The sequence below is a fragment of the Sus scrofa genome, chromosome 18 (genome assembly GCF_000003025.6).
Source record: "Sus scrofa isolate TJ Tabasco breed Duroc chromosome 18, Sscrofa11.1, whole genome shotgun sequence".
NCBI lineage: Eukaryota > Metazoa > Chordata > Mammalia > Artiodactyla > Suidae > Sus > Sus scrofa.
Genome location: NC_010460.4, coordinates 35,601,849 through 35,629,607, shown reverse-complemented (window position 1 = coordinate 35,629,607; position 27,759 = coordinate 35,601,849). Strand labels below are relative to the sequence as shown.

Sequence of the window (27,759 nt, the reverse complement as noted above, 5' to 3'; positions counted from 1 at the left end):
TGATCCAGTTCACACTAGGAGTGTTTAAGAGAAGGGAGCTTGAGGGGTTCCGAGAAACTTTTGATTTTCTAATTAAATGAGATACAACTGCCTCATTTCTTCCGCCTTCCTTCCCCCTCCTTTCTCTGACCTGCACAGAGATGTGCAGGCTGATGAGATGGTAGCCATCTCAGGAGAATGAGAGAAAGGCAAAGAGGATTACTGAGGCATCAGTCCTGACCTACGCCAGCACTGCCTATGTCTAGGTCCCTTTATTTATGTTTAATTAGTGAAAAATAAAAATAAATTATTAAAGCCACCATGATTGAGTTTTCTGTTGCTTGAAGTCAAGTATATCTTATTTTTAATCTACCTCAGATTTTCCTTAAAAATTGGATACATATTGCTGATGTTATGATTAAAAATTGAATGTCAAGTTGTTTAGGACAAGGTACTAAATAATATCAACTCACACAGGAAAATGTTATACTGCTTTCTGCTTTATTTCAATTATTTTGATCATTTAGAAAAAATAAAAAAGAGGATGGGAGTTCCTGTTGTAGCTCTGCGGAAATGAATCTGACTATCTTAGCGTCCATGAGGACACTGGGTTTGATCCCTGGCCTTGCTAAGTAGATTAAGCATCTGGCGTTGCTGTGAGCTGTGGTGTATGTACGTTGCAGATGCGGCTCAGACCTGACATTGCCGCGGCTGTGGTGTAGGCCAGAGGCGACAGCACCGATTCAATGCCTAACATGGGAACCTCCGTTATGCCATGGGTTCAGCCCTAAAAAGACCAAAAAAAAAAAAAAAAAAAAGAAAGAAAGAAAGAAGAGGATCTTAGTCTAACTTAAAACGATCATCTAGTTTTTGCTAATCTCCTTTTGTAAAATGCCTTCAGAGGCTTACTAGCTCAAAAAAAATTAATAATTTGGTTTTGACTATCTTTTATTATTACTCTTCATTCATATTAAGCAATACTGGCTTCTACTTTTGATAAGACAGTGGACTTGGTAAAATGTATTAAGAAAGTATTAATTCAGCTGGCACATGCATATGGCAAAAATACTGAATGTAGAATAGCAAATAACTAAAACTGGGCAACATCATTTCCAATATATCACTTTTAAAGACTGTATGCTGAATTTTCATAAGGTTTCATTCAGGGGTAATATTTAAAACATTTAACAACTGGTATATTATGGTTGCCAAACATAAACCAGTGACCATAAAGCAAATAACAGAAACAGATGCCAACATAAACAACTGGGGTTGCTGCTGAGTACCAGCTGCCTATCTGTCCTGGTTGTATCAACAGTGCATTTATTCAATTAACCTCTTAGCAAATATTTAAGTTGTGACACACTAACACCTATATCTTTGCTAAATGTATTTGCCAAATAAGTGCTTGATTATTTCCTCAGGATAAATGGCTAAAAGTTAAATTTCTGAGAAATAAGCATAAATATTTTTAAGCATTTCATATGTATTTGCCTAATTATCCCAAGAATGACTGTACCAATTACATTCTCACAAATATCATAGAAGATTGCATTTTTTTGTGAGTCTTTCTATCATACTTTTTGTACTACCCAAAAAAGCAGAGGAATAAAATAACAGTAACAAATTAAAATGAACATATACTAGTGTTCTTTCTCTCTCATACACACACACTTGTGCAAACACATCTTTTGGTTTTGGAATGAGCCTATAAATTTATAATAATTCACTATATTACATTTGTTTAATTTATAGAATCTTGTGTCATAGCAATCTTCGAATTTAATATAATGGATCTGGCCAATTGTTTTGAACTTTCAGTTTATTTTAAATTATGAAAGTCATACATATACTTTCAAACAATGGAACAACGTTGAGATACAAAAATGAAATGGTAATAATCTCTCTCCTCTTCAAACATAACTATCTTGACTTTTTTTTATTAATATGTATATCGCATACTTTTCCTCCGTATTTAAATATGTGTGCCAACATATACAAGCATATATAGGCACCTTATCTACTGCTGTCTTAGAAAAACAGGATTTCACAAATATACAATGTGCTGTGCTATGATTTTTTTATTTTATCATTTATATCCCTTACATATCAATAGTAAGATATATAATTCATTTTTAATAGCTGGTAATATTTTATTCTATAATTAATTCAAACATTACGCTATTGGCATATATGCATCCTGTTTCCAAATATTTTACTCCTATTAAAAAGAATGCCCCAGAGTTTCTGTCATGGCTCAGTGGTTAACAAACCCAACTAGTATCCATAAGGATGTGGGTTCCATCCCTGGCCTCGCTCAGTGGGTTGAGGATCCAGCATTGCCTGGAGCTATGGTGTAGGTTGCAGGCATGGCTCAGATCCTGTGTTGCTGTGGCTGTGGCATAGGCTGGCAGCTGCAGTTCTGATTTGACCCCCTAGCCTGGGAACCTCCATATGTTGTGGGTGCAGTTCAAAAAAAAAGAATGTTCCTGTAAACATACACTTTTTTTTCCTTTGTTTGGTTTTTCCTTAGGGCAGAGATCTCCCCTTCCCAACCCCCACACACCAAAACAGGTTATGCGGTCAGAGTACATATATGCTCAACTGTAGTAAGGTAAGGAGATCACACTTCCCCACAAAATACTCCAGTATACACATCTCTCCATTTAATACTGGAAGCTACTGGTCTTTTAAAACTTTGCTGATCTGATATGTTGAAAAATGGCATTTACTGTGAGATTGAGAATGTTTTATCTTTTCTGTGACTTTCAGTTCACTTTTGTATTTTTTTTCCTGCTTTTTAATTTATAGAGCTTTTTCTACATACGTATTAGTGATATTTTCAATAAATGCTATAGGTTCTTTCCTTAATCTATGGTTTGTCTTTTAGCTTTTCTCAGTGTATATTTAACTTTTCAGTTACCAAGTTTTACGTTTTTCCTGTATTAAAACCTAGATATTTTAGATGTGGATTCTTAAACTATAGAGATTTCATTTTTGTGTAAGGTACTAGACACTCAACTTTATTTTCTCTAAGTTGGATACGCAGTCATTCCGGCTCTATTTATTGAACAAATTCTTTTTCCAACTGATCTGAAATAACATCTTTGCTAGTGGTACAAACACCAGTTGTTTAATTTTTGAGTTATTCCATCTGATTATCATCTCATTGGTACCTTAATATTGGGCAAGGCAGGAATATTCATACCATGGAAACTTGCAATCACTACATTGGGCTCCTTGCACCCCATTTCAGCCAGAGAGAACTGGTTGTTAAAAATTCATTGTCTACCACTTTTGTCATATGAAGTTTCCTCATATCCTTGGGCCTAACCCTGGACTCAGTATTTTGATTCATTCACTTACTTACTGATATACAAATATTATGCTTTTTATGTGCAGTAGATTTCTCCTTGAATTTGTTATGGCAAAAAGGCTTTTCTCTATTTGTTTGGAAAAATATTTTGTCATTTCTCAAATATATACTTTGTATTTAAAAATAATTTTGACAAGTCATCACTCTCAAATCGACCAAAAAAGAGCAAAAATATTATTTTGATCAGAAGTGTATTAAATTAATGTATTCATTTGGGAATAATGGATTTTTTTCATGCTATTAAATTCTTCCATTCATGAAATTTTCTCCTCCTTTATTTAGGACATCAGCATTTTAGGGAAATTGATTCTTTTTTTTTACGTTCATTTAAAATTTTTTTTTTTATTTTCCCACTGTACAGCAAGGGGATCAAGTTATCCTTACATGTATACATTACATTTTTTTTCCCCAACCCTTTGTTCTGTTGCAACATGAGTATCTAGACAAAGTTCTCAATGCTATTCAGCAGGATCTCCTTGTAAATCTATTCTAAGTTGTGTCTGATAAGCCCAAGCTCCCGATCCTTCCCACTCCCTCCCCCTCCCATCAGGCAGCCACAAGTCTCTTCTCCAAGTCCATGATTTTCTTTTCTGAGGAGATGTTCATTTGTGCTGGATATTAGATTCCAGTTATAAGTGATATCATATGGTATTTGTCTTTGTCTTTCTGGCTCATTTCACTCAGTATGAGATTCTCTAGTTCAATCCATGTTGCTGCAAGTGGCATTATGTCATTCTTTTTTATGGCTGAGTAGTATTCCATTATGTATATATACCACATCTTCCAAATCCAATCATCTGTTAATGGACATTTGGGTTGTTTCCATGTCCTGGTTATTGTGAATAGTGCTGCAATGAACATGCGGGTGCATGTGTCTCTTTTAAGCAGAGTTTTGTCCCAATATATACCCAAGAGTGGGATTGCGGGGTCATATGGAAGTTCTATGTATAGATTTCTAAGGTATCTCCAAACTGATCTCCAGAGTGGCTGTACCAGTTTACATTCCCACCAACAGTGCAGGAGGGTTCCCTTTTCTCTGCAACCCCCTCCAGCACTTGTTATTTGTGGACTTATTAATGATGGCCATTCTGACTGGTGTGAGGTGGGATCTCATGGTAGTTTTGATTTGCATTTCTCTTATAATCAGCGATGTTGAGCATTTTTCATGTGTTTGCTGGCCATCTGTATATCTTCTTTGGAGAAATGTCTGTTCAGGTCTTTTGCCCATTTTTCCATTGCTTTGTTGGTTTTTTTGCTGTTGGGTTGTATAAGTTGTTTATATATTCTAGAGATTAAGCCCTTGTCCGTTGCATCATTTGAAATTATTTTCTCCCATTCTGTTGGTTGTCTTTTTGTTTTCTTTTTGGTTTCCTTTGCTGTGCAAAAGCTTTTCAGTTTGATTAGATCCCATGGGTTTATTTTTGCTCTAATTTCTATTGCTTTGGGAGACTGACCTGAGAAAATATTCATGATGTTGATGTCAGAGAGTGTTTTGCCTATGTTTTCTTCTAGGAGTTTGATGGTGTCCTGTCATATATTTAAGTCTTTATCTCTTTAGGATCACTGTAATGAGTCTACTTATCTGAGTGCATTAATTTAAATTGTGAAACTGAAATTAAAAATTTATTTTCAAATTGCAAAATGGGTAAAAATCTAGAGGAAATGTGTGTCCTTTTTTTTATAAGTCAGTTCTCTAACATAATCTATTAATTGGGAGGTAACTGCTAATTGGGGGGGCAACTGCTAAGTAGATTATCTATTTATCTATCTATCTATCATCTATCACCTGCCTAAGTCCTGTAGTTAATATGGCAAATAATTGAACAAAATAATTGCCAAAGACTGTGCTGAGCCAAGCTACTAACCTTTCAGAAGTTCTCAAAGCTGATCCTCTCTGCTCCCTAAGTGATACAGCTCATATCACCCTATGTTATCAACGCATAAAACAGGTACATGTCAATGCATAAACACCTCTGTTCATGACAGTGTGTGTAGAGAAAAGGAACCAATTTGAAAAAGGGACATTTTTCTTGGTGGTTTTTGAAAAGTTTCAAGGATGGCATTATACCTCTAACTTGTCCAAGAGAAACAGAACTCAAAGCCTGTGTCTCAGTTCTGCTGTGAGTACTTATGAAAATAAAATGATGGATGAATCCAAGAGGGAGGATCAATGGGTGTGGGAAATGCTTTTGACTTCTTTGGCCATTAACTCTCTGATAAAATATTGTACTGAGAGACAAACACAGTTCTGAATAAGCCTGAATCATTAAACTTTAAGGAGAAGAAAGAAGGAAAATTGGCAAGTTGCTATAGGTATGTACATAATGAGTAAACAATTCACAGAACACCTTTGTTCATTAAATAGTAGATATTGCAAGGGCAAATAATGGTGGGAAAAGCTGGTGGAAGGCTTTGTTTTCACAAGTGAGGCTTAAATTGTGTTACAGGAAACCCCCTAATTTTTGAAAGTTCACTTTATACCACAACATGATTTTTCTAACCAAAAGAAATCTGAAGAGGATTTTTGCTTTTGCAAAAAAAGGCACAAAATGATGATAGTGTTCAGTGTTGGTTCTGTAGGAGGTGTTGTAAGAGGCAGCGAGACTGGTACCACCAAGTTCCTTTCCCCAAAACTACACTCAGCATCTCAGCATTAAGATACCATAATTTTGAATTGTGCCTTTGAGCCTCTGTGCTTGATCTTAATTTATTTTGTGCAGCCATTAGCAAAATGTGTCCTAAGGTAATTGCTTCTTTGCTTCCTATCATTTCAGCTTAGGAAAAGTTTCATAGGAATGATCTGCTTTTGCATTGTGGGAAACTAGTACCTGGATTTAGTAGTTTTCATCTGCTACCCTCTGTGAATAGGAGAAAAGAGTGTGACTGACAACTGGAAATAGTAGACACAGATAGTACAAATGGTTTTAGATAGTAATAAAAACTTGCGTCTTTTCCAAGTTTTTTGTTGATTTTTAATAAAGGTAACAAGAAGAGTTTGTGTGTGTGTCTGCCTAATAACTGTAAAATAAAAAATTTGTTAATCTTAGCCTTAGAGTCTATTGAAACTCCTCTTATTAGATCACCTAGTCTAAGAGTAGTTGGGGTCCTTTCTTGATGGGACCTACCCCTGGGTGGCCAAATTCTTATACCTAATGAATATTCAACAACAATCAATTATCTCCTGGCATATTACCTTATAGTTTGTGGGAAAATTTGTGAGGGGAAATGTACTTCTGTTGTAGAGAATTAATAGCCACTTCCTTCATAAGAAACTAATGAGTCACAAAGATATAAGGCATAGCAGAGGGAATATAAACAACAACATTGTAATAATTGTATGGTGACAAGTGGTAACTAGACTTTGTGGTGATCACCTTGTACCCTATAAAAATACTGAATCAATATGTTGTATCACTGAAACTAATATAATACTGCATATCAATTATAACACAATGAAAAGAAAGTAATGAGATGATTATAATTATTTCTATTATTTGTGGTAGAAGTAATAGCAGCAGCAGTAGTAGCAGCAGCTGATTATATATTTGCATAATCTTAGCTAAAGAATATGTTTTTTGTTTATTCAGAAATTCTTAATTGGCCCCTAAGGAAGACCAGGATGATGGTCTAAGAGAATCTATACTCAGAATTTAAATTCTAGCCTGGACTGACAAGTCCTTCAGGGCTAAACTGGTAGCTCTGTCGACTTATAAGTGCACAGCAAGGGAAACTATCAATGAATGAAAAGACAACATACAGAAGGAGAGAAAGTATTTGTAAATGATTCAACTGACAAGAAGTGAATATCATACAAACAGCCCATACAAGTCAATACCAAAAAACCCCCCGATCTAAGCAAAAATAGGCAGAAGACCGAAAAAGACATTTCTCTAAAGAAGACATACAGATAGCCAAAAGATGAGAAGATGTACAACACTGTGAATTATTAGAGAAATTCAAATTAAAACTGCAATGAGGTATCACCTTACAGTGGTCAGAATGGCTCTCATCAAAAAGTCCACAAATAATAAATGCCGGAGAAAGTGTCAAGAAAATGGAACCCTCCTACACTGCTGATAGGAATGTAAATTGGTGAAGCCATTATGAAAAACAGTTGGAGGGTCCTTAAAAATCTAAAAACAGGAGTTCCCATCGTGGCGCAGTGGTTAACGAATCCGACTAGGAACCATGAGGTTGCAGGTTCAGTCCCTGGCCTTGCTCAGTGGGTTGGGGATCCGGCGTTGCTGTGAGCCGTGGTGTAGGTTGCAGACGAGGCTCAGATCCCGCATTGCTGTGGCTCTGGCATAGGCTGGTGGCTACAGCTTCGATTCAACCCCTAGCCTGGGAACCTCCATGTGCCTCGGGAGCAGCCCAAGAAACGGCAAAAAAAAAAAAAAGACAAAAAAAAAATCTAAAAACAGAGCTACAGTGTGATCACATCTTTAACCTGTGTCATAATGTTACTACATATGTGTGTGTTTTATTTTGTTCCACTGTTCCTTTGGTCTATTCTTGTGCCACATATAAAGTGATATCATATGACATTTTTCTTTCACTGCTGGACTAACTTCACTTAGCATGAAAATTTGTAGGCCCATCCATGTTGCTGAAAATGGCATTATTTCATTCTTCTTTATGGATGAGTAATATTCCATTTTATTTATGTACCACATCTTCTTTATCCATTCCCCTGGCAATGGACATTTAGGTTGCTTCTATGTCTTCGCTATTGTAAACGGTGCTGCAATGAACATTGGGGTGCATGTACCTTTTTGAATTACGGTTTTCTCTGGATAGATGCTCAGGACTGGGGTTGCTGGATCCTATGGTAATTCTATGTTTAGTTTTTCGAGGAACCTCCATACTGTTTTTACATTGTCACCAACAGTGTAAGAAGGTTCCCTTTTCTCTGCATACTCACTAGCATTTATTGTTTGTAGACTTTTTGATGATGGTCATTCTGGCTGGTAAAATGGGGTACCTCGTAGTAGTTTTGATTTGCATTTCTCTGGTAATTAGTAATGTTTAGCATCCTTTCATTTTTGTTGTTGTTGTTGCTGGCCATCTGTATGTTTTCTTTGGAGAAATGTCTATTTAGATTTTTAAAAAAGGATACAAATGAACTTATTTGCAGAACAGAAGCAGATTCACAAACTTTGAAAAACTTACAGTTTCAAAGGGGACAGGTGGGGAGGGGGTGGATTAGGGGTTTGGGATTAGCATATGCATGCTGAGGTATATGGAATGATTGGCCAATGGCGACTTGGTGTAGAGCACAGAGAGCTGTACCCAATATTCTGTGATAATCTATGTGGAAAAAGAATCTGAAAGAGAATGGATATGTGTTTATGTATAACTGAATCGCTTTGTTGTACAGTGGAAATCATCACAAACTTGTAATCAACTATACTTCAATACAATTTTAAAAAATGAAAAAAGGACTGTTCAAATAATTGGCTGTCTCTTATTTATGTATATATAAGAGCAACCATAAGAAAATCAAGCAAAATAAAATAAAAATAACAAAACATGAGCAGATTTTGTTTGCTCACCAGGAGGGAGACATATTCATAATTTAAATTCAGGCAAGTTGGAAAAAAAACCCTTCAGAGTAAATATATCAGAATCAAAATCCACTAAAATTTATTATCTAAATTTTGCATTTTTTTCAACAAAAAGTGAAGAAGGAAGAGACATGGAAAGAAACAGGAAATGGAGACCCATCATTATTCTCAGTATTTATCCAAATAATTTTTCAGGCATGATTCATAAACATACCCCATATACCACACTCTAAGGAACACAAAATACATTATCCAAGTGGTCTTTCTGAGACTTCTTACTGTAGACTTGAGGTGACGATAAAGTATTTAACTTTTCTTAGTGGGGTATGGGAGAAGATATAAGATTAAAGTCCAAGGACCTCAAATAGCTCTACATCATCATCTTTTAATAGTCTTTTCCTCTGCTTTACTCTGTAAACAATTTGACAGCTAAGTTACAAAACTAGCTTCTAACAAATTCTATCTTGGTGGCCACTCCTTTTTATAGTATTAGCAGTAGAACTATTACTTTGTGAATTATACCAAAATTGAGGTAACAGCTTACCAAACCCAACTGTGCCTCAAACTTTCTTAGGGCATATATTTATATATTTGTGTAGAATGTGCATGTTTAATGGTCTTAATAGTAATTCCCTTGATCTGTACCTTTGATACATGCTAACATTTACAAACATCTCATTACCAGCCTTTGTTAACACTAAGTTCAGGATGAGGATGACAGCCTTCATAAGGAAAAAATCCTTGGTCCTTCTTCCTTTATTCCTCCTTTGCTCCATTCTAAGGTTTGCCTGACTTCTGATCTTTGATTCCTACTTCTGCCTTTGGCCCCATCCTCATTATTTGGCCTAATGAGAGATACAGCATTTTTTTTTAATGTCTCATTTCTATATAATGATTTAATTAATTTAATTTATTTATGATATGCCTTTCTCTTTTTTACTGTTATTTCCCCAACACAATTATTTTTCCCACTGTACAGCATGGGGACCCAGTTACAAATACATGCATACATACTTTTATCTCATTGCAGCTCTATTCACAATAGCCAAGACATGGAAACAACCCAAATATCCATTGACAGATGATTGGATTAGGACAATGTGGTATATATACATAATGGAATACTACTCAGCCATAAAAAAGAACAACATAATGCCATTTGCAGCAACATAGATGGAACTAGAGACTCTCACACTGAGTAAAGTAAGTCAGAAAGAGAAAGACAAATACCACATGCTATCACTTACATCTGATATCTAATATACAGCACAAATGAACCTTTCCACAGAAAAGAAAATCATGGACTTCGAAGATTTTTTTTCTTTTACATTTTTGATACTTCTTGGAAAACAAGATTTTCCACCAATATTTTATCTCTACTGGCTTCAGATATATTTGAGTAATTGTCCTACTATTTCTGTATTTACATGCTAGAATTTTAATACCAATTTTGTATTTGCTTCGGTATTTCCAAATGTACCCAAAGCTCATGGCAAAGCAACACTAAAATTGGATTACTTATCTAAACTTGGCACAAAGGGAATGTACTTATTGACCTGAAGCTTCTGTAATCATTTTTATAATTGATAAAGATGGACTCAGAAAAACCTATAACCTTTTAATTAGGTTATACATTTTGGTAGCATAAGAATGAGGGGATATAATTTGCTTTGGTAGAAGTAAACATAGAAATAGTTGTAGAGATTATTTTTCAGGGTTAAAAAAAGCAGATTAAAATGATATATATGTTCATCCATATTTCTGAGTGTGCCATTATATTTACTGTGATTGAAAAAAGAGGCAATTTCTTAATATAATCTTCAAGGCCTAATCAACCTGTATCAGGCAAATAGCATGCATTGGCAAATTGTATAAATTTGCAAATAATACATTATTGTATTATAATATTACAATAACACGATAATATATAATACATATTTGCCTATACTATTGATTTCTCACATCTCTTATCTAATTTTGTTTTAATTATCATATAACCTTATGGCCCAACTGTAAAAGTAAAATATGATCCACAGAAAAATATTCATCATCCTTAAAGGCAATTTTTAAATTACATAAGTTACATTCAAGTAACACCCAAAATGATTTCTATCACACAAAATTCTGTATGACTTACTTTGTTGCACTTTTTTCTCTTTTTAAAAAATTTTTCACAGGTCATGTAGCCAGAGTACCATTAGCTATATTGTTGTTGGTCAAAGAGCACTGAAAATGTCATAAATATTTAAGCACTACTCAGTTTGTAGCATCAGAAATTTACAAGTACCTCATCCTCTAACATATTTAGCAGAATAAGAGAATTCATTACATAATTTTTTCTTTACAAATTAACATTGGAATTTGCTCCAACATGCCATCTATTATCACGTATTAGTTTTGTAATCAGTTTGTCAAATACCAGAAAGCATGTTCCCTCCTCCCTCAATGGTACTTAAGACTCCACCACAAACTAGTGAACAAATGGTTATTGTTTATCTACAAACTGCAGAAAAACCACAACAACCATTTTGACTTTTCTAGTTCATTTGTTTTCTACAAACAAACCATACAATGTAACACTTACTTCCAGAGAATTTTAGGTTGTCAGCTGTTCAGAGTTCATCTTATCATTTAGACCGCTTGAAGCAGGACCTACAACCATTGTTGTTCATGCATACCACAATGATAACTATGATAGATGATGAGGAAATACCTTTACTTTAACCGATTCTACATTGTACATTGTAGACTTGGCCAAAGGGACAAATGAAATCAATGACTTCTCTCAAAATACAATTACTATCCTACTTTTTCAAGCACCTACAACTGTTTTTTTCAATGAAAATTCTCGCAAAATCTACACTATATACATAATTAAAGATAAAACTAGAAAAAAATAATCATAGTTTTTGTTCAGTATATAAGGTGGGAATCAGAAATAAACTATGAATCACTTTGATTTAATAGGGTGATATAATTGGACTGCAGATATAATGTTGATTAATTGTAGATATTTTCCAGCAAAGCCTTTATTAATTAAAAATAAAGTCAAACTGAACTCTTAATGGAATATTTTAGGCCCACATTTAATCATGTTCAGAGAAAGAAACAGCAGACAGAAATTGCTTAACAAACCAGAAATAGAAATTTTGGATTAAAGCTATTTTAATAAACTTAGAGCATTTTCCCTTACTCTATGATAATTTTCACTGCAGTCATTTCTAAAATAAGGAGCCTTAGGAAAAGAATGGCAACATTGAAATTACAAAACCAGTGTTTATTGAGTACTTACTATGTTCCAGGTGCAGTGTTGAACACTTTCTAAACATTTTATAATATAATAAAGTAACAAATTTATAAAATACTTAGGGAAATTAAGCAGATTTTCCAAGGCTGACAGTGGAAAATTTTGGAGTGAAGTAGCATTGCCTGACATTGAATCTGCCTTCTTAATGACTATAGAGTACTGTAGCCTCAGAGGAAAAAAAAAAATCATAATATACACACCAAAGCAAAAATAGATGAGTCTACTTTAAGAATATTCTTTTTTTAATTGAGGTATAATTTATTTACAATATCATGTTAGTTCTTTTGCACAGCAAAATGATTCAGTTATGTATGTATATTCTTTTCCATTATGGCTTATTACAGGATACTGGATATCATTCCCTGTGCTATACAGTAGGATCCTGTTGTTTATCTATTTAATATACAGTAGTTTGTGTCTGCTAATCCCAAACTCATAATTTATCCCTCCCACCCCCACTCCTTTCGATAACCGTAAATTTGTTTTCTATGGTTACGAGTCTGTTTCTGTTTTGTAAACAAGTTCGTCTGTGTCATATTTTAGATTTCACAGATAAGTGATGTCATAAGGTCCTATCTTTATCTTTCTAATTTACTTCAGTAAGTATTATGATCTATAGGTCCAACCACACGGCCACAAATGACATTATTTCACTCTTTTTTATGGTTAATTAATATTCCACTGTCTGTCTGTCTGTCTCTCCACCTATCTAAATCACATATTCTTTATCCATTCATCTGTCAACAGAGAATTAGGTTGCTTGCATGCTTCGGTTATTGTAAACAGCACTTCAATAAGCATTAGGGTGCATCTATCTTTTCAAATTAATTTTCTCTGGACATATGCCCAGGGGTGGAATTACTAGATCATACAGTAACTCTATTTTTAGTTTTTTAAGGAACTTCCATACTGTTTTCCATAATGGTAGTATCAATTTACATTCCCACCAACAGCATAAGAGGGTTCCCTTTTCTCCATACCCTCTTCAGCATTTGTTATTTGCAAACTTTTTAATGATGGTCAATCTGACCTATGTCAGATACCTCACTGTAGTTTTGATTGCATTTCTCCAATAATTAGCAATGTTGAAACTGTTTTCATGTGCCTGTTGGCCATCTGTACGGCTTCTTTGGAGAAATGTCTATTTCTGCCCATTTTTTAAATTGGGTTTTTGTTGCTGTTATTAAGTTGTATGAGCTGTTTGTATATTTTGGAAATTAAGCCCTTATTGGTCATATTGTTTGCAAATATTTTCTCTTATTCTGTAGGCTGTCTCTTCATTTTTTTTATGGTTTCCTTTGCTATGTGAAAGCTTATAATTTTGATTAGGTCCCAATTGTTTATATTTGCTTTTATTTCAATTGCCTTGGGAGACTGAATTTTAGGATAAGTCTTAACCAGGGATAATTTTTTCATGCCAAGCAAGCAACTAGACAAACAACTTTTTGCCAAAGTGTTTTCTTATTTATCATTGTCTTTCATGTTCAAAAGCAAGTCCACTAATGATGCTAGTAACTATGAGTATGAATATGGGTAAAGATTCTGGTTAACAGCAGTACCCTCCTGGAGTCCTTTTTTAGAGCTTTGTACTCACAGTGACTTTTTACTGAACTTTGAAAGTGAAAAGGAAGGAAGCAAAAGCAAATTATAAACATAACCAAAATAAAGCCCTTCTCTCATTCCTGGGTAAATGACACTAAATGCTGTGTCTAAGACCCATAAAGTTGAGAAATTATTGTACTGAAAATAAAGATATTATTTTATTATTGCAAGCTATTTAAAGAAATTCACTTATATTAGGCCAACATATCATAGGAACAAAATTCTAGGATTTCCTTGATGGTCTAGTATTTAGGAATCTAGCATTGTCACTGTTGTGGGGCAGGCCTGATCCCAGGCCAGGGAACTTCTGCACACTGTGCACAGATCAAAACCTTTCAGAAATTTATTGGAGACTTCTGATGCAGAAAAGATAATATAAATCTCTTTTCCTGTTCTTTCCTGCTAAGCACAACTGTAAACCTTGGAAATGGCATAGGGAAAACCAAAGGAGATCTATGAAATGTGGTAAGAAGAAGGTGAGTTGGTTGGATCTCAGGACTCAAAGAACAGTTCAGCAGCTGGGTGCCTTGCATATGACCATACAACAGAGCAAGGCCATCCATACCCGACATTTTCTGACCTCTGCCTAATCCATGAAAGTCCTATCTGGTAGGTTTACTCCTCCCCTAGGCCAAAAGAGTCCCTCTGACAACAATAGGAGAACCCTGCACTACTGTTAAGAGAGATTAATTAGAAGTCCCACAAAAAGCCAAGGGATGTGTTTTCTGTCAGGCCTGAGACTTCTGTTTTTCACTGAAGCAGGTAAGTAGAACCAAGAGTAACTCAACTACAGCATGTGTCCCAGGCCAGATACTTCTTTCTCCTAAGTCTCTCCCACCCTGCAGTAGACAGTGAGGCAACGGCAGGAGGGGATGGAACTGACAAAAAAGAAACTGGGAAACACATGTGCTCATGGAAGCAGAGGTCAGTGTGATATGCCTACAAGCCATCAAACCAGCAACAAGCAGGAGATAAACATGTGATAAATTCTCCACCACAGCTTTCAGAAGAAACCAATTCTACCAACACCTTGACTTTAGACTTTTAGCCTCCAAAATTGCAAAAAAATAAATTTCTGTTAAGTCATCCAGTTTATGGTAACTTGTTGCAGCTGCCTTAGTAAACTAATACACCATTTGATACTAAAGACAATGGTATTAGAACTTTGGGAAGATAAAAAAGATTTAAGTAAATGTGAGTTTTCCATACTTCATTCACAGAGGTAAAATACTAACTTAAATATGTGTACTGTAATACCCAGAAAAATCAGTGAAATTACTATATAAAGAGATATACTCAAAAATACTATATATACATCAAGATGGAATCCTATGAAATGTTTAAGTAGCCTCCAGGTAGAATAAGAGAAAAAAGAGAAATGAGAATCAAAGAAAACAAATAAAAACAAGCAATAAAGTGGAATATTTTATCAGAAACATACCAATATTTATCCTTAATTTTAATGGTCTAAATGCAATAATCAAAAGACGAAGATTGGTAGACAACAAAAAAAAAAGTGACCCAGCCACATGTTGCTTACAAATACCTCACTTCAAACCCAATGATATAATACAGTTGAAAATAAAAGTATGACAAGGTTATGACATGCAAATATCAATGAAATAATAATGGAGTGACTACATTTTGATAAACTAAACTTCAGAACAAAGAAAACTACCAGACTCAAAAAAGAACACAACTAATGATAAAAGAATCAGTCCGTCATGGAGATGCAATGATCCTAAGTGTGCATACACCAAAAAACAGTCTCGGAATACATGAAGTAAAAACTGTTAGAACCAAAGAAGCAATAGATAAATCCACACTTAGAGCTGCAGATTTTCACACCTTCCTCTATGAACTGCAATAAATACTAATTTTCAGGCCTTATTACATCGAGATCTTTTATTTGATAACCAAGTGAAAATAACTCGCTTTTGTAAATCATAAGAGCTGTAGCATTTTTCATCATTCTGAGATAAAAACCTGTCAAGATACAGATATAAGACTTCGGCACATTAGTGACTAAATGTTTTTGTGAAGTCAAGACAGTGGACTGAATGATCAGATATTTTACTCTGCTAGATATACATATGATAAATCATATTTTAGTTATTTGCAAATTATGACACTTTCACAATAGGCCACTATTATCAAATAAATTCATTAGATCGGCAGGTTATTCTGAGCAAGACAACATCAGTTACTAACACAGAATAATATACTTTTCTGGAAGTAACTCAGACATTTTTTCAAAGACAATTCAACCTTTTAATCTAAGAGCAGAGTGGTTTGAATATTTGACTTACTGTGGCTAAACAAATAAATAAATGCATAAAAATCAACTAGTCTTTGACAAAATACTTATATTTATACACTTTTAAAGAGTCAGGAAATACAGTCAGTAAATACGTAGATAGTGTCATCCATGTCTAAATGTATAGACTGTTACTCCTTTAAATATTTGTATGGAAGCAGCATGGTGGCTCTTTTCCTATTGTTTTATTGTTGTTAGTAGTATCAGTTATTAAAGATAATATACAGATATAACCAAGTCAAAAAGAAGAAAAATCTCTTTTAAATAAATAATAATTTCTGTAGACTTACTTGATTTGTGTAAATATTAGATTAACAAATTACTGATTTGAGGAGTTCCCATCGTGGCACAGCAGAACCGAATCCAAGTAGGAACCATGAGGTTGTGGGTTTGATCCCTGGCTTCGCTCAGTGGGTTAAGGATCGGGCATTGCCATGAGTTGTGGTGTACGTTGCAGAGGTGGCTCGGATCTGGCGTTGCTGTGGCGTAGGCCAGCGGCTACAGCTCTGATAAGACCCCTAGCCTGGGAACCTCCATATGCCACAGGTACGGCCCTAAAAAGACAAAACAACAACAACAACAAACAAATGATTTGATGTGTATGGATTGGTGTCATTCTTTATGGTTATTAAATTTTCTTAATGACACTTCTGTTTTAACAGATACCTCCAGGCATTCAATAAATACTTATTGGCCAGTCAAGTCACTGTTCTTTATTCATTCTATTAGAATATATTTGGTTCTTTCCCCATTTTTTCTAGGATTTTTGTTGTTGTTGTCGTCTTTTTAGGGCCACACCCACGGTAGATGGAAGTTCCCAGGCTAGGGGTCCAATCAGAGCTGTAGCCACTGACCTACACCATAGCCACAGCAACACAGCATCTGAGCCACGTCTGCATCCCATACCACAGCTCACTGCAACACCAGATTCTTAACCCACTGAGCGAGGCCAAGGGTCGAACCCACATCCTCATGGATACTAGTTGGGTTCGTTAACCGCTGAGTCAGAAAGGGAAGTCCTTATCTAGGAGTTTTTAATATAGTCATCCTCAGTTCCCCACATGACAGGCTTATCATATACAAATGCAAATACCTGCAAGACAGAAGAAGAATGAAGAATGGACAAAGTTGTTGAAATAGGGTCATCACCAAGGTTCTGTCATTAATATACCAATAACACAGATAGAAAGGGAATATTTTGTCCATCACTTTCTTAATTTTTATTTTTTTAAATATACTTTTAGGTGATTTGGGATTTTTTTAAGTTTTTTATTACAGTAGTTGATTTACAGTGTTGTGCCAATTTCCACTGTACAGCAATGTAATCCAGTTATACATACATATACATTGTTTTTCTCATATTATCTTCCATCATGTTCTATCACAAGAGATTGGATATAGTTCCCTGTGCTATACAGTATGACCACACTGCTTATCCATTCTTGTTGTTTTTGTTCAAAATATAGTATTATATATTCACTTAAAAACATAAACCTTCTCACCTTGGAAAAAATTATTGAAATTCAAAGGCCCACACTTATCCTCTGCTTGAAGATAGTATTTATAATATTTAATCATGAATACAAGAAGATATTCAACATTTCTGTTTGAGAAACGTGTCCTCAGATATGCTGAAATTTATGATCAGTGGACACAATAATATACTTTGGTTTCATAGAGTTTTATTTACCATCTCAATATAAAGGTTTACTGTTTTCACATAAAATTATTTCAATAGCAGTGTTTTGGTTTTTTTAACCAATTTTGGGGGATAAGAAATAGTTTCCAGAAAAGAACAGTCTAAAAGCACCATATTTTTAGTTGTAGATAAAAAAGGATGGTTTTCTGGTTTTAGATGTGTGACAGATGTATGATTCAGTATGAATGCTACCAGTCTTTCTCTCCCATGAAAAAAAATTGCTTGCACCTAAATGGAGAGGACGAGCGTGGTGTGCAGGAAGGAGTAAGGAACATGGTAGGATTTCTGGACAGAAACGTCAGTCTTTTAAGGACTCATGAAGTTGTGGAAATGGGAGTGACTGCAAAACTTCACCCATCTGTCAAGTTTAGATTTCTAGTAAATTAGGAATAGCTGTGACATAATTTATGGTAAGCATTTATATCCAAAATGCTTCACAAGTTGCCCATGATCTTAAAGGTACCTTAAAGATGTAGATTCCGCTAGATGATTTTTTTGTTTTAACCAACAGTTTTATTAGCTCAACTTCAAACTCCAATGTCATTGTCAGCAGCTGAAATGTCTTTCTTCTTACAAACATCCACTTGTTTCTTTTCACTGGGTGCCTTGGATTATGCCTTGCAAGTGTACAGGTCTGCGATCATCCAGAGATTTGGAAGGAATTTATACATTTTGGAGCTTCCCTTTCTGTGACTCCCTTCTTCACTTTCTAAACACTCTGAAAACCTTTACCACAAACTTCCAAATTTTCAAGCCAGTTTAAAAAAATGGTGGATTTCAGTTTACCTTCCACCTTTAAGTGAAAAACTCTATAACTCCATTTGTTCCTCCATGTAGTTTTTCTTCTTTCAAGTATTGAACCTCCTACATTTCATCAATGTTTTTTCTAGGGTTTAAAATTTTTATATTTGAAATGTCTAGTCTTGAGTTGTTCCACAAATGTTAACTTTTACTGTCCTTGTAATATGATAAAGGACACTTAAAGCTTCATATTTTTTAATTTTTGTCATGACAAAGACAAAATTTTCAGTGTTTGATAAACTACTTTAATGATATATTTAAATTATTTTTCTTTTAACTTTTTTTTATTCACAAATTCTCTAAAACTGATTCCCTTGAGAATATTTACCTGGTAATAGGCACTACACACTTCAAACTTATTTTGGAATAAATCCCCCAATCCCAATTCTCATCACATATTTCTTCAGTGGCTCTCTTATCCAAGTGGCATTACAAAACAAGGGCTGATTCAAAAACTTACTAACCAAAATGTGGTCTAAGGATCAATTTTTTGTTCGTTTTTTAAGACTTTTATTTTTATTTTTAGGTAATTTTTAGGTTTATAGCAAAACAGAGATTTTCCACATGTTCTCTGCCTCTACATAAGCATACCCTCCCCCCATTATCAACATCTTCCACCAAAGTCATACATTTGTTACTACTGATGAACATACATCGACATCAAAATCACCCCAAATCTATAGTTTAGATTAGGATTCACTCTTCGGGGTGTACATTCTATGCCTTTGCACAAATATATAATGGCATGGATCCACCACTGTAGTATCCTAAAAAATAATTTCATAAAAATTCTCTGTGTTCTGCTTATTCATTTCTCCATCCTCCCTAATGTCTGGAAACCACTGATCTTTTTATTATTTCCAAAGTTTTGGCCTTTTCCAAATGTCATAAATTGGATTGTACAGTATGTGGCCTTTTTGGATTGGATTTTTAAACTTAGTAACGTACATTCAACATTCAAGATTCCTCTGTCTTTTCATGGTTTGACAGGTCATTTCTTTTTAGTCCTGAGTAATATTTCATTGTCTAGATATACCACAGTTTATCTATTCAACTACTGAAGAACACCTTGTATACTTCAAAGTGTTGGCAATTTTGAAAAAAGCTACCATAAACATTCATGTGCGGGTTTTAGTGTGGACGTTTTTATTTCATTTGGATAAATTAAGGAACATGACTGATGCATCATATGGTAAGAGAGTATTCAGTTCTATAAGAAACCACCAAACTGTCTTCCAAAATGGCCATACCATTTTACAGTCCCACTAGCAATGAATGAGAATTCGTGGTATTCTATAGCCTTATTAGCATTTGGAATGGTCCATGTTTTGGACTTTGGCCATTCTAATAGGTGGATAGTGGATGCTGTTGTTTTAATTTTTATTTCTCTGATGACATATGATATGGAACTCCTTTTCAAATGCTTCATTTTTTAATTGCAAAATTAATGTAAAACTATTTGAGATAGAGCCTTAAAAAGCTCTCACATGTATGTAATCTTCAAATGTCAAGTAGACAATTTAAAAACCAATGTCTACTTTACATTTTTGCAGAATTATATATTAAGTTATGACACAAAAGAAGATACATTATACAGAAAAATAAAATGTGGCTTATATTTTTAACATTTTTAGTTAGCTAATAAGCTAACATATTGTTAGTTGCAAAGATAGGAAATAGTGATTTTTGCTGCCTATGTATACCTAGGTATACCACACTCATTAATCCATTAGCTGGTTGAGTATAATTTTTAAATGTCATGATTGATTTGTGAATCAAAGCATTTAGTAATAGATGCTGAATTCTACCATAAAAATAATAATTTTGTACAATTTGTTCGATACAGGTATAGTTTTTACTTATTAATATGACTCTTCAGGAATCATTATTTTAATGATCATTAAAATGTGACAATTTACTCTATGATACATGTAGTATTACCATTCCCACTAAGCTATCTGCCACACGATTGTCATTTAATGGAAGGAAGGCAAAAGACCCACGGGGGTTTCAATAAAAAAGCCACCTGAATGGTAGATACTGCCCACTGTGGTAAAACACTGAAAGTCATACTTTTAAAGATAGAAAAATGAGACTACCAAAAATGAAGAATGAATTGAAAATGACCATAACTATATTATATTATGTTGTCTCATTATATTCCTTTCAATTTCTACCTGGACTTATTTAAGAATCCTTGTAACCTCTCTTTTTAAATTTTGTTTTTCATCTTTACCAGGATGGGTCTATTGGTAAATTCCTTTAAATAACTATGGCAAATTTACACTGTGTCTATGTTTATGTATGTATACATGTATACACACACATACACACATATATATATGCATGTGTGTATACTCCTAACAAAGAATTAAAAATACATACTAGGGATTATGGTAAGTGCAGCTTGCCCATGACCGAGCGGATAAATAACTGGATAGTAGGGAGGTGATAATTCACTTGCCAAGCTATAATGCTCCACTGAGGAGACTAATTGCTCAGAACAGTCAACCACATCACATAATTCTCATCTAGTTCATTCTTCTTCTTCTGATAGTGGCTAATTCCAGATGTCAACCTAAACCTCAGAAATTCATGAGGTTTGACATAAGAATGGAGAGCTGTGGCCTTCTAACTCTTTTCAGAGTTAGCTTGCTTCTGTTTGGGTGCAAAATATATATTTTCTCTTAAAAACAATTAAACATGTCCATCACTACAAAGTAAAACCTCTTACCCATTAAGTTTTTCCCCACTTCTCTCTCTTTCCACTACTATCCCCACAGCCACCAATCTGTATTCTGCCTGCATGGATTTGCCTAGTTTGGATAATTCTTATAGACAGAATATGTGAGCTTTTATGTCTGGGTTCTTTCACTTAGCATAGTGTTTTCAGGGTTAATTTATATTGCAGCATGTACAAACTCATTCTTAATGGATGAAGAATACTCATATTTATAAAATCACAAGTTATCCATCCACCTATTGCTGAACATCTGAGCCATTTCTACCTTCTGGTTATTGTGAATAGTGCTGCCATAAACATATGTGTACATATACTTATCTGAATATCCATTTCAATTATTTTGGACATCTATCTAAAAGTGGGATTGTAGGGTCATATTATAATTCTAGGCTTGATGTTTTCGGGAACCGAAAAACTTTTTCAACACAATTGAATTTTTTCACATTCTCTTCAGTAATGTAGAGTGTTTTAATTTCTCTACATCCTTGCCAACACTTATTTACTTCTTTTTGTAGTAATTCTAGTGCATATAAAATAAAGCTTGATTGTGGTTTTTATTTGCATCTCTCTAATAACCAAATATTGAACATCATTTTAATGTACTTGGCCATTTGTATATCTTCTTTGGAAAAATGTTTATTCCAGGCTTTTGCCCAATTTTAATTGGATAGTCTTTTTGCTGTTGAGTTGTAAGAGTTCTTTACATACTCTGAATACTAGACCTTTTTCAATTATATGATTTCCACTTATTTTCTCCCACTTTGTAGTTGTCCTTCTACTTTCTTGATGTCGTTAATGCACAGATTGCTTTATTTTAATAAAGTCTAATTTATCTGGGTTTGGGAGGAATTTTGTTTGAGATTTTGGGTGTCTAAGAATATCTAAGAATCCATTAATAAATCTAAGGTCATGAAGAGTTATACATTTTTTTCTAAGAATTATATGGTCTTAGCTTGTATATTTAACATGTTGATTCATTTTGGATTAATTTTTAATATAATGAGAGGTAGGCATCTCACTTTTTATCATTTTCATTGTTTTAATATGGTCATCCAATCTCAGCACCATATACTGAAGAGACTTTTTTCTCCACTGAATGGCACAATAACATCAGGGGTAATGCTGGCCTCAGTGAATTAAGAAGTGTTCCCTCCTTTTCTATTTTTTTGAAGAGTTTGAGATGGATTGGTGGTAGCTCTTCTTAAATGTTTGGTGTATTTCCCTAAGAGTGATCTGGTCCTGTTGGGAGGCTTTTGATTGCTGATTCAATTTCTTGACCTCTAAGTCTGTTGAGATTCTCTATTTTTCCTTAAGTTATCTTAAGTAATCTGTGTTTCTAGAAATTTGTTCCTTTAATATAGATTAACTGATTTTCTGGTTAATAATTACTTTTATAACCCTTTTTATTTCTGTGAGGTTAGCAGTAATGTTCCCATTTTCATTGCATCACTGATGGACCTGCCATACAGGAAATGCCACAGAGAGCTCTTCATGCTGAAATGAAAGGACGCTGGATGGTAACTTGGAGCCATACGATAAAATAAGTCATTGGTAAAGTAATCACATAGGTAAATATACAAACCAGTGTTATTTCATTTTTAGTTTGTAACTCCATTTTTATTTCCTATTTGATTTAAAGTCAAATGTATAAAAAGTGGTGATAAATATGTTCTTGGACACAATACATAAAACTGTAATTTGTGACAACAACATAAAGGCAGCGGGGAACAGAACAGTATAGAAGCAAAATTTCTGAATCCTATTGAAGCTATGTTGATATCAATGCAAACTAGATTGTTATAAATTTAGAATGTTAACTGTAATCTTATGATAATGACAAAGAAAATATCTAAAATATATGTACAAAAGAAAATGGAAATAAACTAAAACAAGTACACTAAGAAAAAGCCAACAAAAGATGATAGTAATGGAGAAACTGATGGACAAAAATTGTTTAGGACATAAAAGAATGTATTATAAAAATAGCAGAAATAGGAGCTCCTGTTGTGGCTCTGCAGGTTAAAAAACCTGACTAGTATCCATAAGGATGTGAGTTCTATCCCTGGCCTTCATTCAGTGGGTTAAGGATCCAGCATTGCCACAAGCTGCAGAGTAGGCTGCAGATGTAGCTAAGATCTGGCATTGCCGTGGCTGTGGCTGTGGTGTACACTGGCAGCTGCAGCTCCAATTTGACCCCTATCTTGGGAACTTCATATGCCACAGGTACAGCCCTAAAATGAAAAAAAAAAATAGCAGAAATAAGTTTTTTCTTATCAGTAATTAAGTGTAAATGAATTAATCTTTCTATGAAAAATGTAGAGATTAGCAGAATGGACAAAAATATTTGATCCAACTATGTATTATTTACAGAAACCATGTTACATAAATACATTTAAAATGAAAGAGAGGAGAAAGAGTCATGCAAACAGTAACCAGGAGAGCTAGGATGGTTATCCTAATACAGACAAACATATTTAAAGTAAAATAATATTACCAGAGACAAAGAAGGACATTAAATATTGATAATAAAGTCAAATCATCAAGAAGATGTAATGATTATAATTATATATACACCAAACAACAGCGCCTCCAAAGTATAGCAAACCTTGACAGCATTAAAGAGAGAAATAGTGCTATAATAATAGACTTAAATATTCCATTTTCAATATGGATTGATTATACACAGAAGATTAGTAAAGACAGGATTTGAATAACACTATAAACCCACTACAATATTTATATTTGAAAACTGCTGAAATCTACTGATTTTAAAAGTTCTCACCACACACACAAAAAGTTGTATCTATGTGAGGTGTTGGATGTGTTATCTTACTGTGGTCATCATATCACAATAAATAATTACACTGCAGATCATAAACTTATATATCAATTATATGTCAGTAAAGCTGAAGGGAAAAAATAAACCAACTAGATCTAACAGATATAAATAGAACAGCCCACCCAACAAGAGCAGACCTTATTATCAACTGTATAATAACGTTCTCCAGGAGAAACAACACGTTAAGCTACAAAACAAATCTAAATACATTTGAAAAGATTGAAATTATGCACACTATCTTCTGTGACTATGAAGCTGGAATATTTGAATTAATGAAGCTAAAAATCAATAACTGGAAAAAAAAACCTCAAAACTTCATAAATAAAACAGTATACTCTTAAATAACCAATGGTTCAAAGAGGAAATCACAAAAGAAATTTGAAAATATTTAGAGAATGTAGTGAAAACAGCATACAAAACATGGTATTTAGAAGGAAATTTATAGCAGTAAATTCATACATTAAGAAAGACAAAAGATCTTCAACAAATAACCTAACTTTACATCTTAAGTAATTAGAAAAGGAAGAGCAATTTAAATCCAAAACTTCTAGAGGGAAGGAAATAGCAAAGTTAGAGTGGAGATAAATGCTATAGAGAATAGGAAAACAATAGGGAGAATCAATGAAACCAAAAGTTGTTTCTTTGAAAAGATCAACACAATGTGCAGACCTTTGGTTAGAATGACAAAGAAAAACATGAGAGAGGAAATAAAGCACTATTAATAGTTTAGCTTACATTTGTATAAGTGGCAGAAATGGAAAAATAAAAACAGGGAAAAAAATTCATCCTAGTTTGTTATTTATTTTTCTGCAATTCTAACTTGTTATTCTAGCTCTACTCTATCTCAAGCTTTAATGGTTAAATGTTTTATATATATACACATACATATATATATATATACACATGTATGTTTTTTTAGAGCTGGAAAAATTTGACAAATACAATGTTTTTGAATAGTTTTCTTTGATTTGGATTCTACAACAATATGAACAAATAAATCCCCTTGTGTTCAATATCTAAAAGATCAATTATAAAATTTAGCTAACGTTGATTTTATATTCTTCATTTAACTCTGCTCAGTATTTTCATTATAGAAGAGTCAATGGTAAGAACCTGATGGAAATTTAAAAAAGAAAAAAATGAGTGTGTATGGGTAGCTGGGTCACTTTGTGGTACAGCAGAAATTGAAGGAACATTATAAATAAACTACACTTTAATAAAAATTTAAAAATAAAATACAGTACCTTTCTCAAAGTGTTTTAGATGTTCGTTGGGTAACGATTCTAAAAAAGTATCTACATAATGGTTATTGTGGATGTGAACTAGAGATTGGCACTTGCCATCTGTCTACAAGGACTAAATCATGAGCTATGGCAGCTGCTGAACCTTGATACCCCTGAAAGAGTTCAGGGTAGAGATCAGGAGTGAAGGCACTCTGTGCTCTGGGAAAATAGAAAAACAAGTCTTCAGATAGATATTTTTAAGAGAAGATTTATGAACCCAAATCTTGTATCTCTCAGACCTAGAAAAGCACTAAAATCCTTCATGGTGATGTTTGCTCCTAGTGACTAGTAGAAACCTTCACGAGAGTAGCAGCAACCTTTTGTAAAATGTGTGCTTGATTTCATGTACCTCCTCCCTTTGCCAAAATCGCAAAATACTGACCTTCCCCCCTACCTCTTTAGAGCAGTTTTTCTGAGCTATATAAAATGCTGCCTCTGGGGCTATAGTCCTCATTTGCCCCAAATAAAACTTAACTCACAACTCTCACATTGTACATTTTTTTTTAAGTTGGAATTCATATTCCGTGTTTTGAAAGTAATGCATTACAACTTTTTCATGACTTAGAGAGTAAAAGCTATGTGTACTATCAGGGCTTTCAAGAGACATATATTTCACTGTGGGAATATACACTCCATGTTTCACATCTCAAAACAGGGATTTAACTAAACAAATCCAGTAATTCTGAACATAATATAGTTCTATTGCTTACAAAACCTTGTTGAATTCATTTCTTTTAGTATCTAAATAGTTTCTCAGAGCAATAAATTCAAATTATGGTGGGTAACGTAGGACTTCTTTTATCTGTCTTTAAAAAAACCAAACATTCCACTCAGTTGTAATATAAAATCAGTTGTAATATAAAAGCAACTGATTTTAATTTGAGTTATGAGATCTCCCAAGATCCTGCTTCCTCAAATCTAGGAAGAGAATCCTACACATCTTTCAGTATTGTTGGGGAAAGAATATAAGGTGAAGGATATTAAGGTGTTTGGTGTGCCATAAAGCACTCTGCCCGTGAACCACACTTGAGGGAGATTCTCAAATTTGGTGAACATGTCCAGCTCTTTATGATTATATAGAAACAGATCACATTTTTTTTAACCTTCCTATTTTCAAACTTAAAAACTCTGTTTTTTCAATTGTCCTTTTAGAAATTTCAGTCAAACTGAGATTTATTAGTGCTCACTATCTGCCAAGCACTTCACTGGCTATTTATAATGCATAGATGAACATAGCAGGATTTTTCTCTTTACTTCTTTTCTAACCTCTTTGTCACTTATTCAGCGCTTCTAAAATTGTTCAGCTGAAATTCCACTCTTGGTTGGGCATTGTGAATATGGGCCTGGGGGAGAAACTTTTGGAAAAGGCATGCCCCAGTTTGAGGAGAAAATAAATAGTCCATCTCGCATTGTCCTTCAAAAGAGCAATGACTAGAATTGCCCACAGTATTTTCAGTGTGATTGCCCATTATGAGAAAAAGATGTATTTCTAAATATTTTATCCAATACTCTTCCTTTGGGCTTTTTAAAATATTATGGTGCCATTTTTTTCTTCCTGAAGTACACTGAACAAATCTTTGCTCAAATAAATTAACTTTCCAATTTTAACTTATAGCTTAGTCAAGTTAATAGTCAGTCAAGTTACTAAGTTTTAGTACACTAATGTGGAAACATGGGGGGAATAAAAAATATCATGAACAGTTAAAAGTTGGATGGATGGGAATATACACTTTTTCAGGACATGAATACAGCATTATAAGTATCACACCTGATCACCCTTCAGAGCAAGGGACTGTTTTCATTATTTAGAATTATATAGCCTTTTTGGCTGTACAGACACGCTGCTAAGATTTCACCATCTGTAGTAACCAAAACACATGCTTAGCCTCTAGTGAATATAGAGAAGCCACAAAATGGCATATGGATCAGATAACCTATGCAACACATCTGTATTTACAACATTATGGGGCCTCATCAGCAGTGGCAGTGTGGGGTTTATCATACACTCTTGAAGATGTTTATAAGTAAATTATTAACCTGTCTCTTAACCAAACACTGGATGATATGACAATTTGTACAGCAGTCTGAAAAAAAAGACGATCTAAATCACCTAGAAATACACATTAATGGTTATCTACTTTCTCATAATTTATGACCATCACTAAGAATATGCCATGTATATAAAAACACCAACAAATGCTCTCCCATTTTGCCAGTCTTGACTTTTTTGAAGTTTAGCTCTTTTGAGG

The 27,759-nt window shown here is 34.0% G+C and overlaps 1 long non-coding RNA gene across 2 annotated transcripts in view; it reads right to left on the bottom strand.

Moving 5' to 3' along the window:
- Positions 1-27,759, bottom strand: part of LOC106506814 — a 391,532-nt gene that overhangs the window by 82,347 nt on the left and 281,426 nt on the right. The window lies entirely within an intron of this gene.